We start from the raw sequence: 18442 nt of genomic DNA, 5'->3' as shown, positions 1-18442 counted from the left end.
AGGACACACACATATAAATACTACAGACACAAACATTCACAAGGAAGAGAGATTCATATATTTTGAGACAATTTACGATGTTCCGTGAAAAGACTTACGATTCAGTATTCTCCCCGTGTCTTCTCAGCTGGGAGTGAATGTGTAGGATCGAACAGGAAAAACGATAGGGTGTAATTATCGGGTGTTACACATCTGTCAGTACAAATTATAGCCTTGTCGGTACAGTTAACACCCACAATTTCTTCTCGCCTCCTTCAGAGTGGATCCTTTTGCATCGATGATACAGCTAAAACTTTTTCTTTCGTGCTCTTCTTCTATATTGGAAAGCGGATTCTGCCTTTCTATGAATCTTCTCTGTGTTGTTTTTGCTCCATTGTGTGCGTACTGTAAAATATAATGAAATAAGAAAAACTCTTTTTCCTACTATAGTTAAGAATATAAGATTATTCATTTAACAATATGATTTTGTTACACTTTGCAAGCACAAAGTAAATACACATATATACTAGGAAATACAGAACAAAGTGAATGAAATATTAACGATGCTGAATACCTGAAATGTCTTTGATTTTTTGCCAATTAATTTTCATATTGAGAACTTTCTTTTCTGTTGCAATTGAAGTGATCTGAAAATTTAATGATTTCATTGTACTAATTCACAGGCCTGCATCCAGGGAGGGGCTAGGGGACAGACACCCTAAATTTTCGTTGCCCCAAAAACAACTATATGACGTTATGTGCTATAGAAAAATACAATTTACATATGTACCGTGGTATGCAAAAATGAACTAAGCGCCAAACTTTGAAAATCCACGTAAATGCGACGATTGGTTCCTGATAAGCATTAGAACGTTTTGCACAATCGAAAAGAGAGGAAAACCAACACCTTTCCAAAAAAAGAAACATAATTTCACTTTTGATTACGGCTACATTAATGCTGGACATCTACCTTTATACGTAATTTTCTTAAAAGTATGAAAGTGGCGCTTAGTTCGTTTTCGCAGGACACGGTACATATGAGAAAAAGCAGAAAGGCTATTACTCACCGCAAAAAAAAAAAAAAAATGTAGCAGAATTTTCTTCTACATGCAACAGGTAGCGCTTTCGAAAGATGCAACTTCATTCTTCAGCCTGTGGTAGACTTCAGAAAGGATAAAAAAAAAAAATAACATGAAGGAAGGTTAAAAATGGTTAAAAGGTTAGGATATGTAAAAAAAATAATTGTAAAAGATATTTTATTTTAATCCCCTTAAAAAAAGACGAGATAAAGGAATATAAACAGCTAAGGACAAATGATAGGACTGATGGGGGAGAGATGGTACGTCTTTTCAGCATTTTTTTCTTATACAAATTTCTTGGTATTATAATTCCTCAATGACACCCTAAATAAAATATAGCGAGTGGAATAGCAGTAATTGTATTAAGTGGAATGGCGCGAAACACATACGGATTTAGGAAAGACTTCTGTCGAACATCAGTCTCAAATTTGCAAAATTTTGGAAAAAAGTTATTACTTTACCAAAAATTAGTGCTACTATTCTGAAGTTGTGTAGGTTGACATGACTTAAAATACATTTTTGGGAAAGTTATGCAATACTCTGCTCCAACAATCTTATAATATTCTTCTGATGGTATTTCTAATAGTAAAACAAGAAATTGTGTACTCTTGGGATAAGTTGTTTAAGACGGTTTTATCAGAAACGGGTAAATCCATTTTGTTTAAGGTTTATAAATTCACTAATAACCCTAAAATGTGGCGTAAGTGGTTTCTTCTGAAGATATCCACGCAGAAAAGCATCCAGATCTTCCTAGGCGACTTTGGCGTTAGAGACCCAAATTCGATTCCGGGTGGGAGTTCATGTGGTTCGAATCTCACGTTAAGCTGCAGGTCAACGTCTCATATTGGCTCGCTGATGAAAGGACGCTAAACTCAAATATAAACTAAATCTTGTTGTTGGACATTTCCCCCAAAACACCTCAACAGACTTTGTTCATATTTCATAAACAACCCTATAATATGGTGTGAGTCGTTTCTTCTGAAAATATCCACAAGGGACAGTTTATGCTTGAGGTCAAGCAATTTTGTTCATGTTTTATAAATAAACAGAAAAACAACCCTAAACTATGGCACATGTCATTTGAAGGGAAAAATCAACAAGGAGGAATTTACGTTTGCCGGTAAGTTTCCTTCGAAATTTTCTGAAAACGTCTATTAGAATTTTGTTAACCTACATAAAAAATAAAAGTGACAATGTTTGTGACTTAGTAACTCTGGAACAACCCGACCGATCTCGATCAAATTTTCATCATAGATGAGGTTCGGGCCTGGGATGGTTCTATAATTTCTCTTTGATGGTACAACTTAGGATAGAGGAGGAGAAGACATAAAAGTGATCGAAAATGACCGATATTAGTGTCGAATCCATAGGCTTCCAGGTCACTAAGATGAACTGCGACACTTCCGATGCCGTTTAAATCCAAATTCAGCCCCGCAACTTGGGGGAAGGGGACGGTGAGAGAAATCCTTGCTCCCACAAGCCCAAATTTATGTGGCAATATCTCGAGTTGGAAATCCCGAAAATTTATATATTCTGGTTTAAGAATGCAAGAAAAAAACACCGTCTATCAGAAAGCGCGTCAGTAATAGTAAAAAGTGACTGACTAACGGAACATATTACTATTTTTTTCTTATTTTAAGCCAGTGGAGTGGGTCATTGATGCTAGTAATTTCATAAATAAACGTTTTAGTAATAACTGGAACGTAACTTAATAAATGGGAAAAAGAAAATTAATTGTCCGTATGTTTTCTTTCATTTCTTTTTAAGTATGTGTTTTAAATAGATTTCTTAGATATAATTAATTAAATAGTTTTAAATAGTAAAGAGGAATATTATACTTACTTAATCTAATCTAATCTCTCTATATTTTACAATAACTAAATTATTAAGAGTAATATTAAGAGCCCCCACATTTGCCTTGCCCAGATTACGAATTAAATAGTTAATTGATATTTCGGAAGAAAATAATTGTGAGAAATGTGTTAATAGATTAATAGAAGAAAATCAATAGATTCATTACGCTACTGAAATAATCAGTTACTTACAATATACTTCAGTAAGTAGAATTTCGTTGTAGGAAGTCTCTCAGGAAGTTACGCATAATAATAGTGTAAGCTTTTGTACGAGTTAATAAACGTTTTTGTATTATTATTATTATTATTATTATTATTATTATTATTATTATTATTATTATTATTATTATTATTATTATTATTATTATTATTATTATTATTTGTAGTAGTAGTAGTAGTTGTAGTAGTAGTATAGTAAGTAGCTTGAGTAAAGGTATATAATTAAAATTATGGTTAACAAGTGTACAAAATCTCAGTAATTATTCCTATAGAGCGGTTAAAATTTTTTTAGTGACTTGTGCCCAAAACATATTTTGGTTCTCCCAAACTTCTATGACTAGTTGCAGGCCTGTTGATTCCCTTTTCAGATCTACTGAAATATCTCTTTATTCATTTATATATTATATATATATATATATATATATATATATATATATATATATATATATATATAAAGAATTTTAATAAATGACAATAAATTTCAAATTATGTAAAATTAAATTTACATATATTGTGAATTCATTTTCAAAAAGCATACGGCATTTATTAATACTTAGAAGAGAAATCAATAAAACCAAACCATTGCATTTCAAAGAAAACAGAGGAATAATTTGTTCTATAAGTCAATAAGCTAAAAATAAAAATAAAGATGGCGTAAGTACTGAACACCGTTAAGAGGAAGTTTTTGCGGACTTCTTTCCTTTTTCCACTATTTTTCTGCAGCTGTTGCTGTTGTTAAGTAAAGACAGAAAGCCTAGTCACACGACTGAACGATTGTAATGATACGCTAGAAATGATTTTAACGAAGGGACAATAACTTGACACACCCTACCAAAAGAGTATGGCTTCACCTTTAATTTTGAAGATCAAAAACCATGATGTCCAAATTTGTATAAATTAAATTACATCATGTTAAATTACATGATGTCCAAATCTGTATATATAAAAATGAAAGTGATTATGTTTGTAACTTCATACGTCTTGAACCACTAGACCGATCTCGATCAAATTTTTAACATAGATGAGGTTCACGGCTGGGATGGTTTTTATCATTTAATTTTGACGGTACAACTTAGGGGAAGGGAGGATTTATTTAATTTGATTTGATTTTGAATTTAGCGTTCCGTTCAGCAGCGAGGTTATATGAGACGTGGACCTACATTTTAATGTGAGATCCGAACCACATACACCTCCGCCGGGAGTAGAACCCGGGTGGTTATATATATATATATATATATATATATATATATATATATATATATATATATATATAACTTAATAACTCTTGAACCACGAGATCGATCTCGATCAAATTTTTAACATAGATGAGGTTCGGGCCTAGGATGATTTTTTATCATTCCAGTTTGACGGTTTGACGGTGCAACCTAGAAGAGGGGGAAGGGGAGATATTTAAAAACAATCGAAAATGACCGATATTAGTGTCGAATCTATAGTTTTCCGAGTCTCTAACATAAACAGTGACACTTCCGGTGCATTTTAAATCAAAATTCACCTCTTTATGTCCAAAATTAAACGTGTTCTCCCTGTGTAAAGAACGGGTATTCTGCTAGTTTATTATATGATACAAATTGATTCAAATAGAAGTCATGGAAATTCAATGCTTAAAGTAATGTCCTAAGCAAGCTTTTCATTTTTCAATCTTGGAGTTATCAACGAGAGTTATCAATATTAATCTCTATAATATTTTACTATTTTTTAATCGAGTGGATTTGTGGAAACCGGTTGATGATGTGATTATACCAAACATTTCATGCAACCTGTAAAAATCTAAAATGTTTCTGTACATACACTGTGGCGCCACCTGCCAAGAAAAAATCAGTCCTGATTTCAAATTGCAGCAATCTCTATCTGAGATGCCATTTTGAGTTTAGATCTCGGTCGAACTCAAGTTCACTATACTTTATGAAGTTTCCATTCACTATCTTCAATGAGGGTCATGATATCTCAAGGTCGCACTTCTTTGATCTCAATGAGGCTTGCGTTAATAGAAAGCTCAGATTTGCTACCCTCAATTGAGTTGCACTCGCTCATACTTACACTCACCGACCTCGTTTAGGCACGAACTCGCTCGTACTTAACCGTTGGCTTGTTATCAACTTAGAACTTGCGCTCACACTTGCATGTATTTTCTGCTCTGTATATATTGTATGCAAATTCTTTGTATATATATATATATATATATATATATATATATATTGTATATGTCCTATATACAGGGTGATCATTTATTATGTAGCCAAAATCCACTAGTGAAATTCTCTCACTTAAACAATTAAAAAGCCCATATAGACATAGGGCGAAAACCGCGTTGTTTCAAAGTTATCCTATGCCGAACACGAGGAAAGTGTAGCTTTGAGGCTGCCTAGCTCGAAAACTATGAGGCATATTAAACTATGAGTTAAAGAAATGTTACAGGAACTAGTACACTCTCTATCTAAATATCCATGTTTTAGAGTTAGATCGTACCAGCGCAACGAATTTTATAGAGGGAGCTGGGGTATCGGAACTCTGGAAAAAAGAAGCTGCGTTTTGAAAGAAAAGGTCAAATTAACGGTTTATTAAGTTGTCATGTCTTGTACACTCCGCATCAAAAAAATTGCGACAGCTAACGCCGTGCAGTTAGGCCATAAAATATACACCTTCTTATTCCATAATCGTGTCAGGTGAAGAGACCCCCTCTCTCTCTCCTTTCTTCTGTCCCACACTAAAATTATCTAACAACATGAGCGCAATCCTAATTTCAAACTACACATGTATTTGTTACGATAAAATGAAATAACAAAACCTAGACGAAACAAGATTCATAAATTGATGTAGGGAGAAACTGAAACACACACAATGAAAAATTGAAACCAATAAATGTCTATTACACAGAAATTCAGAAATGAGGCAGAGAGAGAGAAGAGGAGAGAAGGAGGAAACGAAAAGGAAGAACAGATAAAAATGCGGAAATCAAACGTAGTAAGAAAAGAAACTAACATTATAAAGTTCCGTTTCCAAAAACCAACAGTAATATAGAAATAACGTTTGCTTTTACATATTTTCTTCAGAACTATTCGAATATATAGAGGATGCCTTAAACATTCATTAAGTCACTTTCATAAAGGATAGCATACTCAATTTCCAGTAGAACTGTAGATCTACGAGACACATCTAGGATAATGACAAAAGTTTAACACACATGCTTTGTTTCCGCGTGGTTTGATTGCAAAGTGGTATTGTTCATTAGATGTCCAAAATACATTCTAATAAACTCAGTAGGTAAGTAGTATATATATAGGGTGGGGTTTGGAAGTTCATAGTTACCAGAAATCAACCATGATTACTTTTTTTAAAAATCACCGTTATTCGTGGAAATTGTTGGAAGTTGAATTTCAATTACAGTAAAAAGCAGTTTGGCGATAGGTGACTCTTAATTTAATCTCTTGAACTACCCTACCGATCCCGATCAAATTTTCAACATAGATGAAGTTCGTGTCTGGGATGGCTTTTATCTATTCAGTTTGACGGTAGAACTTAGGGGAGGGGGAGATATAAAAAATAAATAAAACTTAATAACTCTTGAATCAAATGACCGATCTCGATCAAATTTTGAACATAGATGAGTTTAGGGCCTGAAATGTTTTTTTATCATTTTACTTTGACGGTCTAATGTAAGGGAGGGGAAAGGGAAGAGATATATTTAAAAAATAAAAATGAAGGTGACTGTCTTTGTGACTTCATCAGTTTTGAACCTCCCAAATCATCTCGATCAAATTTTCACCATAGATGAGGTTCAGACCTGGGATGGTTTTTATCATATCACTTTGACGGTGCAACTTAGGGGGGAGAGAGGGGGAGATACATTTTAAAATGATCGAAAATGACCGATATTAGCGTCGAATCTATAGTTTTCGTTGTCGCTAAGAAAAATAGTGACATTTCCGATCCCGTTTACATCCAATTTAAGTACCGCAACTTGGAGGAGGGTGGGAGAAGATATATAAAAATGATCAAGAATGGCCAATAGTAGTTTTGAATCCATAGTTTTCGGGAGGTGAGATGAACACTGACACTTTCGATGCCAGGTCCCGCAACATGGGGGAGAGGGATATACTATTATCGAAAATGACAGATATTAGTGTCGAATCCATAGTTTTCAGGGTCGCAGAGATGAACAGTGTCACTTTTGATATCATTTAAATCCAAATTCAGCCTCATAACTTGGTGAGAGTGGAGGAGGGGGAAGAAATATAAAAATGATCGAAAATGACCGATATCAGAGAGCCCTTTAGTATTTTACTATTTTCTTAATTTAAGCCAGCAAAGCGGGTAATTGATATTAGTACAAAAATAAAAAAAGAAATGCAAAATACAATGTAATTAATATCAGATTGTTTTGCATTTATTTTTTATATCCAGGGTAGAAACAGTAGAAACTTATGCAAGTAATGAAGTAAGTAGGTAGTTATTTTCTCGTGTGCTCAAATGTTTTCAACTAATTTTAGAAGTAAAGAAAATTCTCAGTTTAGTTGGTATGAATGTATGTATATATATAAGGATGTTCGCGATTATGTCGAGAAACGTTGATCATACCTGATGCAATTTTCATTAGTTTAATAAGCTATTTAAAAGGAAAATTCTTGCGAATAAAATATTTGAAAAATTGGATATTAATTAAATATAGACAGGATGAGCACAAAGTCAGTTTCCCCAATATGTGAAGAAATACCTGTTTTGAAGAAAGTGATTTTCTGCTCATCCTGTATGTAAAAAAAAAAAAAAAAAAAAAAAAAAAAAAAAGACCTTTCAAATAGCTAATTCTTAGCTATAGGCATTTGTGTGTCTATTCGTTCATCTGTTCACAAAAATATTCTTGTAAAACCTACTCGATTTGAACGAATCTTGGCATTTGCCTTCCTTCAAAACAAGCAGAAATAACCTTTTGTTTCGAGCTGCAATCCATCAAGTATAAAGGGTCCAAATAAGGGTGAAATCCACTATACCTAGTATATTGCAAGTTTTCTCATACACATACCAAACAACTTTCCAATATCCACCACGTAAAAATTATTCGATTATGACAAGTTTAGTGTTTATTTTTTTTATGGCATTGTGGATATCCTCACAGCTTAAGTTCAGATCTACCACGAATGGAGGGGTGAATTCGCCCGCCTTCTCATTTACAAAAATGTTTCACGATAATTTTCGTTTAAAAATGTTCGATTTTGGCATAACATGTCGTACATTTGTTTCAGACCTTTTAATCATCCTCTCTGGAGGGAGTTAAAATCAGTAAAAAGTAAAGAATTTTCCCTCCCCGTCGTCCTATTCACTTTCCCCTGATTTCTTTTAACATTCTACGATAAATATTTAAAAATTAATTCGATTTGATACAGTATTAAATATTGGTATTAAAATCAGTCAAGAATGAACAGCGAATTTAGCCCCATTATGTAGTTTGGTTACTTCCCCCTCTCCATTTAAAAAAGTATATTCCATGATAATTTCCGTTACATCAATTCGATTATAGTGTAATATGTAGTACACTATAGTCGTCGTCTTTAAGGCTTTCCAATCACTCAATCTGCATGGAGGTGAAATCAGTATGGGATAACGTGGTGTATTATGCTTCCTCCCTCGAATGTTTAGAGTTCCATTATAAATTATACAAAACTCATTCGGTTGTGATGTGTATTTATTTTGATTTATTACTTTAATCTCTAGTGCTTGCGATTAACATAAATCAAGAATGAGCGATGAACTTAGCCCATTAATGATATAGACTAACCCTCTCTCCTTGTAAAAATATGAAACAAGATATCTTTCGTAAAAATATTATATTTTCGTGGAACATGGTATATGCTTTTAAAGCTTTACAATCATTCTCGACAGTTACGTCCAAAATCAATCGAGAATGAAAGAGTAGACTCCTTCAGATTAAAAATAAGTTATATGAAAACTTTCGTAGGTATCATTCGATGTTAACGCAATATGATGTATGGTTTGATTGATATTTTCACATAATTCACACGTTTGGAATTAATCAAATATGAGGACTCACTTAAACCCCCTTCATGAAGATTTAAATAAAAATTCTATGATGACTTTCGTAAAAGATGTAATTTTATCGAAATTGTCTACTTTTTCGGGGGAAGGGCTCAAAGTGTCTCAACTTCTTGCAGTTGAAATGAGAGAGCTTGTTCTTTCCAATTTTATATATCTTCCTGAATATTTATTAGAAGCGCTAAGATTTTTAATCAACTTACAAAAAGGAGATTTTCACTTTGACCTGTAAGTGTATGTATAGATATAGCTAGATGTTTGCGATTATATCAAGAACCATTGGTCGCGTTTCGATACGGTTTTCACTAATCGGAACTATTACCAAGAAAGGCTCTCGTGTATAAAATATTAGAAAGTTTTTAGTAATTATTTAATTACAAACCAAATCAAATAATTCCAGGAACGCCTGGTAAAAAAAGTTTATCCTACTATATGCGGCAACCATATAATCAACAAAGTAAAATGAGTTGCATATAACCAAGGGGTTAGAAACTTCTTGTAGCCAGCTTTCTCCAAATAGCACAGCACTGTTTGGTGGTGGGTTTATTTATAGGTCCTTGATGATATCATGACTACTTACATGCCAACGTTGTTCAATATTTACCTTCTACATATCTTCCACACTTTCTGTGATTGATCGCCAATTAAAAGAAGCATCTTAGACATCGAAATTTGAAGATCAAAAGCAAATGAACCATCTTTCTGGCTGCTGCTTTTGGTAACATATCTTACCGATGCATAGTACAAATTTATTCAAAGGCTTGCGCAACATTTGCGCCTTTTCCGAAATAAAATTATAAAATGTAGCCCAATTTTGCTGAACGTTTACTCATCTTCACGGCTCAATACCTTCCGAGAATTCCAACACTTTTTTATTCATCTACTAACTTTACTGTCAGCTGTAAAATGACGTTAGGCCGGACTCGCTGTGACTCATATACTCTGCGATTTGGAACAATAAACCATGTCGTGCGAAAAAGACTCACTTCCTATTAGACTACGTAATGCGATTTTCACTAATATAATGAGCCATTCCTAAGGAAGGTTCTTACGTGCAATAAAAGTAATTCAGTTATTTTCATAATTAATTGTTACACATTTGTTCAAGCATGTTTCGTAGGGCGATCCATTTTTTTTAAGAAGTTAGGCCCCACTTTTAGTTTATGTTTTACTGGTGTAACGAAAAAGTGGGGAAAATTTTCAAGGCCCCACTTTTAGTTTATGTTTTACTGGTGTAACGAAAAAGTGGGGAAAATTTTCAAAAAACTTAAAAGAAAATTAACAGACTTCAAAAACGTATTAAAAAGCAGAAAATAAAAACGTTTTTAAAACAAAATAGAAACAGACATTTGAAAAGCACTAAGAGATATAAAATAGTTCTAAAAATCAGATAATATTGATATTAAAGTACTTAAAAGCAGAAAATAATTCATTTTCATTGTCTATAAAAAAAATTTTGAAGTCATGCGAAGCCAAACAGACGAATGTTTCATAAACCACTATCGAAATTATTTTAGGGATATATCAGGCATTAATTTCTTCAACTTGGCACGACTTCTGAATTAATATCATAGTACCGAATTATTTTAAAGTTTTAAGCGCTTTATTATTAATATTGATTATTTTGTTCCTTTTAGTGTTTTTTTTAAAAAGTCGGTTCATATTTTTTAAAGTTTTTTATCTTATATATATATATATATATATATATATATATATATATAGAGAGAGAGAGAGAGAGAGAGGTTGTCTCGAAAGGCCCCTGATATAGCGGAATTTTGTTATTATCAGGATCACAACAAAATGTAAGAGAGGAAACAGTCTCCAAACATGATGTTTTCAATCTAAAGTGAAGTTTTTTTTTTTTTGTTTTTTTTTTTTCAAATCGGACGAGCTGTTTGGGTTGTACACACTTTATGCGCTCAATGTTAATTGAAAATGCAACTTTGCCATTTACCTGGACCCACAACATAAGTGAATGAAGTTACTGTCTTTTATTCTAACATGTCGATGGACAGCCCTTATTTCAAATAGTAACTTCATCCTCTTATGTTGTGGGTCCAGGTAAATGGCAAAGTTGCAATTTCATTTAACATTGATCGCATAAAGGCTGTACAACCCTAACGGCTCGTCCAAATTAAAAAACTCAATTCACTTTAGGTTGAAAACATCTTATTTAGAGATTGCTTTTCCTCTTACATTTCGTTGTAACGTTGATAATAACAGAGTTATCCTATGTCAGGGTACTTTTGAGACACCCTGTATATATACAGTGACTCCACTTTCTTCATTCCACCATTTCATTCATTTCTTATCATCCCCGTCTCCTTTAGCCTAACTGGCATAATTGTGGGACGTAAAACTCAAAGATTTGATTTTCATATTTTTCATTTATATATATATATATATATATATATATATATATATATATATATATATATATATATATATATATATATATATATATGGTGTTTCAAAACAACACCGACAACGTTTGGGATGTGATTCCTGAGATCAAGATAAGACAAAAAGTATAGACCAACCTGGGTGCACATCCTTTCGGAGTTATAGGCTGCCGAAAACTTGAAAAATGAACTTTAAGGGTCCATCGCTCCAAAACTATGGGACATATCCTAGTCGGGTCAAGGCTTCACTTAGGAACTTAGTTTAGACTTCACTTAGTCTTCACTTAGTTTGGATCGGGCATATAATTTGAAGCACTCATCAACTACCTCTATAAAATTTTTGCGGAAGTACCGCAAGATTCTGAAACATGGATATTTGGATAGAGCACATATTAGTTCGTTAGTGAAGTCTTGAACCGACTACGATAGGTACAATAACATTGAAGATGTGGAACTTAAAAGATCAATTTTTCAGTTTTCGGCAGCCTATAACTCCGAAAGAAAGCATTTGTGCACCCAAGTTGGTCTATACTTTTTGTCTTATCTTGGTGTCAGAAATCACCTCTCAAACGTTGTCGGTGTTGTTTTGAAACACCCTGTATATATAACTCTACTATGTTTGTGACTTAATAACTCTTGAAACATCCGACCGACCTCGATAAAATTTTCAACATAGATGAGGTTCGGGTCCAGGATGGTTTTCATCATTTCACTTTGACGGTGCAACGTAGCGGAGGGGGTATATATATATATATATATATATATATATATATATATATATATATATATATATATATATATATATATATATGTGTGTGTGTGTGTGTGTGTGTGTGTGTGTGTGTGTGTGTGTAAAAGTGATCGAAAATGACAGATATCCATAGTTTTCGGGGTCGCTGAGATGAACAGTGACACTGCCGATAGTTTTTAAATCCAATTTCAGCCCACAATAGTAATATTTAATTTTTCTTTGTATTGTTTTAAGAGTGCTTTAGCAATAGCAAAAACTGATTGACTAACGGAACATATTACTATTTTTTCTTATTTTAACCCAGCGAAGCAGGTAATTGACGCTAGTTCTTTATATTTCATTCTACGGCAGAGTTTCTCAATCTGGGGTCACGGCACCTAGGGAGGTCAAGAAAATAAGCGGAATAGATAAGTATAATTAGAATGTAATACTGGAAAACATTTTTAAATATTAATTTGAATTTTGTTCTGATAGGCGTATTTTTATTTTTATACATAATGTTAAGAACAACAAAAAATAGTGTATTAAACATTTTCAACAGGTGCAGAGTTGTAAAAAAATCAATTTAAATAAAAAAAGCTACGATATGAAATTAATGAGAACTGCATATTGAAATACCAGAAAAATACAAATGTAACAAAACCTGCATATTGTTATACAATTGAAATACATCTTATTAGCTACCTGAGCATGGTGTGATTTCACTAGTGTCCGTTTCAATCTTTGTGACGCACATTATCAAGTTATTTAAAATACTCAATAAGTTTTTTTAACAAGTATCCAAGTTTTTTAATCAAAATTAGAAATCACTTTACTTTTTTTATTATATGACCTAAAATTAAGGGAGTTATGGAGTTTTAGTCTTTTCAAACGGCCTCCATTTTGAAACAGTATGATGGATCGGATTTGATGCTTGTAATATGAATGAACTGACCAAATTTGGTTTTAATCCATTTTCTTTTAGAGAAGTTACTGTATCCGCTACATACAAGAAATAGATTCTTGTATTATAGAAAAATGTGAATGTCGTTAGATCTCCACACTAGGTATATTAAAAATCCCACACAAGTTTACTACAAACCAGAAACTATAAGGTGTCACTGGCAAGAGGACGTGATAAAATGAAGGTAGTGAAAGGAATTAGGTTGAGTACCACTGTTCTAAGGAAATGTTTTGGAACTCCAAAGAAAGCGACTGCCCCCTTTTTTGCCCCTCCCCTCGCTCATACGGACGCCAATGCTAGCACCACTGTTCTGCATAATAACTGGAAGGAAGAATCGAGACTTGAATTTCTCTATTAGAAAGAGAAGCCTATAACTACGAACCTTTCTACTCAATCAACAATTAAACTGATTATGGGATTCTTTTAAGTCAGGTGTGTTGCATAACATTTCAGGAACTTTTCGCAAGTTATTCCTTGCACCGCTAAAGAAATCGTGTAATTGCATTAGTGTTTCTTTTGTTTTTGTATATAAGTAAAGAACGCTAATGTAATATACAAAATTATTTCTGAAAAATGACACAAAGGCTATCGTGCAATGAGGACAAAGTTCAAAGACACCATTTAAAAAGAATATGCAAAATTAATAAATCAAAACATTTTTTATACATATAAATATTATTGAATAAGTCCATCACTCGCCAACACATTCATGTACTATGTGAAATATGATGACCACTCCTCAAAACACAAAGAGATATAATATAAAAGCAATGTCAACGGAGTATATTAACAGTTCATACATATTAAGAAAGTTCCTTTAACGAAAGGGCCTTTTCGCCGACTGCTACTACTTATACAATGAAGTATAAAAGGAGAAGCCGTTACGGAAAAAGAAGGGTATCTCGCCTCAGGATGACATTTCTAAAGCAGCCTGGGCCTTTTTATTTGAAGAGATATCTTTTATGCACTTTATGAAGAAGCATATTAGAGAAAGAAGAAACGCTCTCTAGAACCTAACCAGCTACTTGTTGCATCCATTATGATTATTATTGTTGTTGTTGTGTTGTGACCTTTGCCTTGAACTTCTTCAGTCACCTAAAATGACTCTTGATTTAAGATTCAGTCATGCAGTTAGAGTAAAGTGGGTGCTCTTGTTTGCCGCCCTTAGGTCAATCTGTTTTATCAAATCATCTTCTCTACTCTTTTTTTTTTATTTTTCCTTTGTACCTTTTACATGTAACAACAAGGCCAGAAACAAATGAACGATACAAATAAATAGTAAAACAAGACAAACTTAGCATGGTTGTTGATCTACTATGCTAGACGTTATTATTGATGCACGTTCTATTGTAAAAAGAAAAGGACTTCATTTTTTTTATACATCTTCTCAAAAGAAAACAGTGGAATGGCATGGTACTCACCACTCACTAACTTCACTTGAAATTCTTCAGGGTCAAGCTGCAGAATAATCAGAACGGCGGGGCTTTTTCTGAATCCAAGCTTTCGCCAATCAAGCCAATTGGGTACTAACGTATTATAAAAAGAAAAGAAAAGGGAAGAATCAAGTGTTAATAAGCAGCAAAACCATATTTTTTTTTTTCAACCCGATGCTTTGTGACAAGAAGTTAATCAAGAGACCACCTCAGAATCGTTAAATTTTGTCCGTCTCTTCTTATTCTTCTTTCCCAACAATTCTCAAAGGATCTGTTTCATACATCCGTTAATATTTCCCCAATAGCTTCAGTGTTTCTGCATGGCATTATAAATATCTAACAATACTAACACTTTCTTTACTTAAAAGTAACAAATGAAATAAAATTAAATTTTTAGTTTTACGTTCAACGATTATGCCAGTTAGGTCTAAAAAACAGACAGTTAATGAAAGTGAATAGGTATGAAATAATTGGTAGAATGATGATGTAAGAGGAAAGAGAACCCGAGAAAGCCCACCAACACGGTGTTATTCACCACAAACTCCCATATCCCGGGATCAAATCACGGATTCTATAGATCAGAAGTGAACCACCATGGTCCCTGGTACTAGGAATAGTACATAGGACATATATAAAGTATAACCAAATTTCTAGTATAGTGAGTTGTCTCTGGTCTATGTTACACTAAAGTTAAAACACATGAAACGTTTGCTTTAGAAAATAAAGGAAGAAAGCGGAGAAATATAACAGTCAATAAAGGAACTAATTAAAAAGACTCAATGCTATCCGGAACGAAATCGTTTGGAACTAATCTTATCCTGAAAGTGAAAGTATTAATAGGAGATGAAAATTAGAATAGAAAAAGGGGTGTCCAATGTATATAGTGCAACGACAATGGAAGGAAGCTGAGAATGTAATATTAAAAGAGAATAAATGTTAGTATAAGAAGATATTATGGAAGATTTCTACAATTCTCTGAAATTAGAGGTTACATCGCCTCTCCTAGCAAATTAACTGAAAATGAAATGAAATAAAATTTTTGTTTTTGCATCCCACGATTATGCTCTGAGGTTAAGGTAGATGGCGATGACGATAATGAATAAAATGGCGGAATGAAGAAAATGGGAGGAAACAGGAGAACCCTAAGAAAGCCAACGCACACAGAATTTGAAAATTATCCGAGTTAGATTATGTTCTCATAAATATGGATAACTCAAATGCAACCTAACTCTGAGTGCCATGGTACTATAATTGCATCGACCCCCTGAAACTAGCAGAGAGATTAGTTGTTGTAATATAACCAGTATATAACATAATTATTTAGTGCAGCTATCGAGGCAAAGAGGTTCCGGTGTTTTTAAGGTTCTTTGTCCGGTTGGTAAGATGACACTTCAAGAGCTGTGAATAAATAACAAATTGTGTACTAAACCAGGAAAATATTTATTCAAACATGTACTTCACTTCGCTAATCGTACAAAGAAAGGAAATAATGTAATGGACCCAACTTCACAGTTGCCGCAAATGTTACTTTTCCACTTAGTTGGTCTATATCCAGGAAGATCCAGATCAACAAGCACTAAAAACAAAAAAAAAAAAAACCAATGGACAAAGTTGATCAGGAGCTCAAACAAGACCCCAGATAATCAGTCAATAGGTGATTTGGAAAACGAGTTAGAAATATTTCATGTGACTGGACTTTCTATTCCCCATAATGATTTGAAGATGAAACGTGAGTGTGAGCAAATTATTTCCAGAAAAGTAACTGATGAGGAACATGAAGAGAGTGCATTGCTTATGGATAACTGATGAACAGGGTGGATTAGCATCCAGATCTTTTGTTACAGGTGATGAATTATGCAGTTTTCTCTATGATCTAAAATACAAATTGTAACCAGCGACGTTGAATTCGCCTTCCTAAGCAGACAAAAATGATTAAATGCAGACAGATGAAAAGAGGAAATATATTGAAAATGTTCCTAGATACACAGGGACTGTTGAATTTTAAATTTATTCCAAATTTCGAATTGTCAACCAGAATACATATTATGTGGTCTTCGTGAAGAAATCGACGAAAATAGCCTCATATGTAACAAGCAAGAACTATATTCTTCAACACAAGAATTCGTCTCTCAAATTGATCGCTCAAAGTGAACAAATTCCTCAGTAAGCAAAACTTACTTCTTCTTCCACAATATCCATATTTTCCAGTTCTTTTCGAAGATCTATCAGTTGCTTAAAGAGGGAGTTTACTTCAGCTGGAGAAATCAAGGCGTATGAGAAAGAACTGATCGAATATAGCCTGCAGGACAGTTTTGAAGAATGGTATGAATTCTGGCAGAAGCGTGTCACTGTCAAAGGTCTTTGGTTTGAAGATAGTAATGTGTAAGAGGATCAATTTCACTTATAATGAATAAAAGTAATCGAATATGCGACGACAGTACTGCAAGCCATCGAAAAAGGAGATTTCTAGCAGGCGTTCCAAAATTGGAAGAAGCAATGGCAATAGTATATTAACTATACAGGGGAGTACTTTGAAGGAGATTATGACTGAAAGTTTGTATAATTAGCAATAAAACAACAGCAAAAGTTCAGTCTTTTTTGAACACACCTCGTATATCAACTTAGGTCACAATTTCAGTTAAACACGAATTAAAGATTAAGATTTAATTAAAGATTTTGGGTCATATTTCAATAATCATATTATGTAGTATCATCATGTAGTGTCACAAACTTATAATGAAGAGCTTGATGAGAGTATCAGTTTCACCAGTTTCAGTTTTAACAATATCTATCGTAGTTCCTAAACAGCATTAATTTATAGATTTCCAAACAAGTTCATTTTTCTTGATTTTTTTTTAAATACACATGAAGTCTTACAAATAAAATTTCATTCATATTTTTTTTAGATGTGTAGAGTGGTTTCATGTTTGGACAATTCTTTATGCGTACGGTAATAATATTGTAGATTTTTAAAGATTTTGATCAACCCTCAAATGAAGAACACTCCACAAACTTTATCATAGCTAGAGGAATATATACCTTAAAACTGGCTTATGGGGCCGTTGCCACAGCAACCACTGTTGCCATAACAACGAATTTTGTTGTTGTGCGTTAATTTACAATTGATTGAGAAAAAAAAAATTTGCAACAAAGGTGATGCACAGAAATAAGTTGTGAGTGGGAACCCTTTACCCCTGGTGGGGATGTTTATGAAGCTATTAGCTTATGTTTAATTACATTGGAATATAATTTTTATTTTTTAATTTCGAACATACTAGGTTTGATCGAAATGAGAAAACTTTTTTTTTTGGACTTTTAAAGAAAATAAAGTAAAATAAATAAATACATGACTGTGTTTATTACATATAGAATTTCCAGTTATGACCCCCCTTTTAGTTTTATTAAAAAAAAATAGAAGAAGAAGATGAAGAAAAGAAAGAAGATAGAAGAGGAAAGATGTAAAGTAAGAAGGTGATAAAGGGAAAACTGTTACTAGATATTTTAAGGAATATGGTAAAGGAAAGCGAATAATTATTTAATTGTGATTATTTTTAATAGTTATTAGTTGAATATTTGGTATTAACGTGATTAACGGTAGACATATGTTAACTTATATATTTTTGATTTAGATTCATTTAACTCTAACTACTAAATTATTTTGATTTAGATTTGAGATAGATGAGAAAGTTTAAGTTTATAGTTTATTTAATATTTTTA

The 18442-nt window shown here is 33.0% G+C and overlaps 1 long non-coding RNA gene across 1 annotated transcript in view; it reads right to left on the bottom strand.

Moving 5' to 3' along the window:
- Window positions 1–18442, bottom strand: part of LOC145675501 (uncharacterized) — a 178266-nt gene that overhangs the window by 34649 nt on the left and 125175 nt on the right. Inside the window, exon 3 of the long non-coding RNA XR_014129136.1 lies at window positions 99–384. This is a non-coding gene — a long non-coding RNA (uncharacterized LOC145675501). The remainder of the gene's footprint in view (window positions 1–98; window positions 385–18442) is intronic.

This window comes from Thermobia domestica, chromosome 18, assembly GCF_964235325.1.
Source record: "Thermobia domestica chromosome 18, izTheDome1.hap1.1, whole genome shotgun sequence".
NCBI lineage: Eukaryota > Metazoa > Arthropoda > Insecta > Zygentoma > Lepismatidae > Thermobia > Thermobia domestica.
The sequence above is the reverse complement of the archived record's forward strand: the minus strand, read 5'-3'. Positions and strand labels throughout refer to the sequence as shown.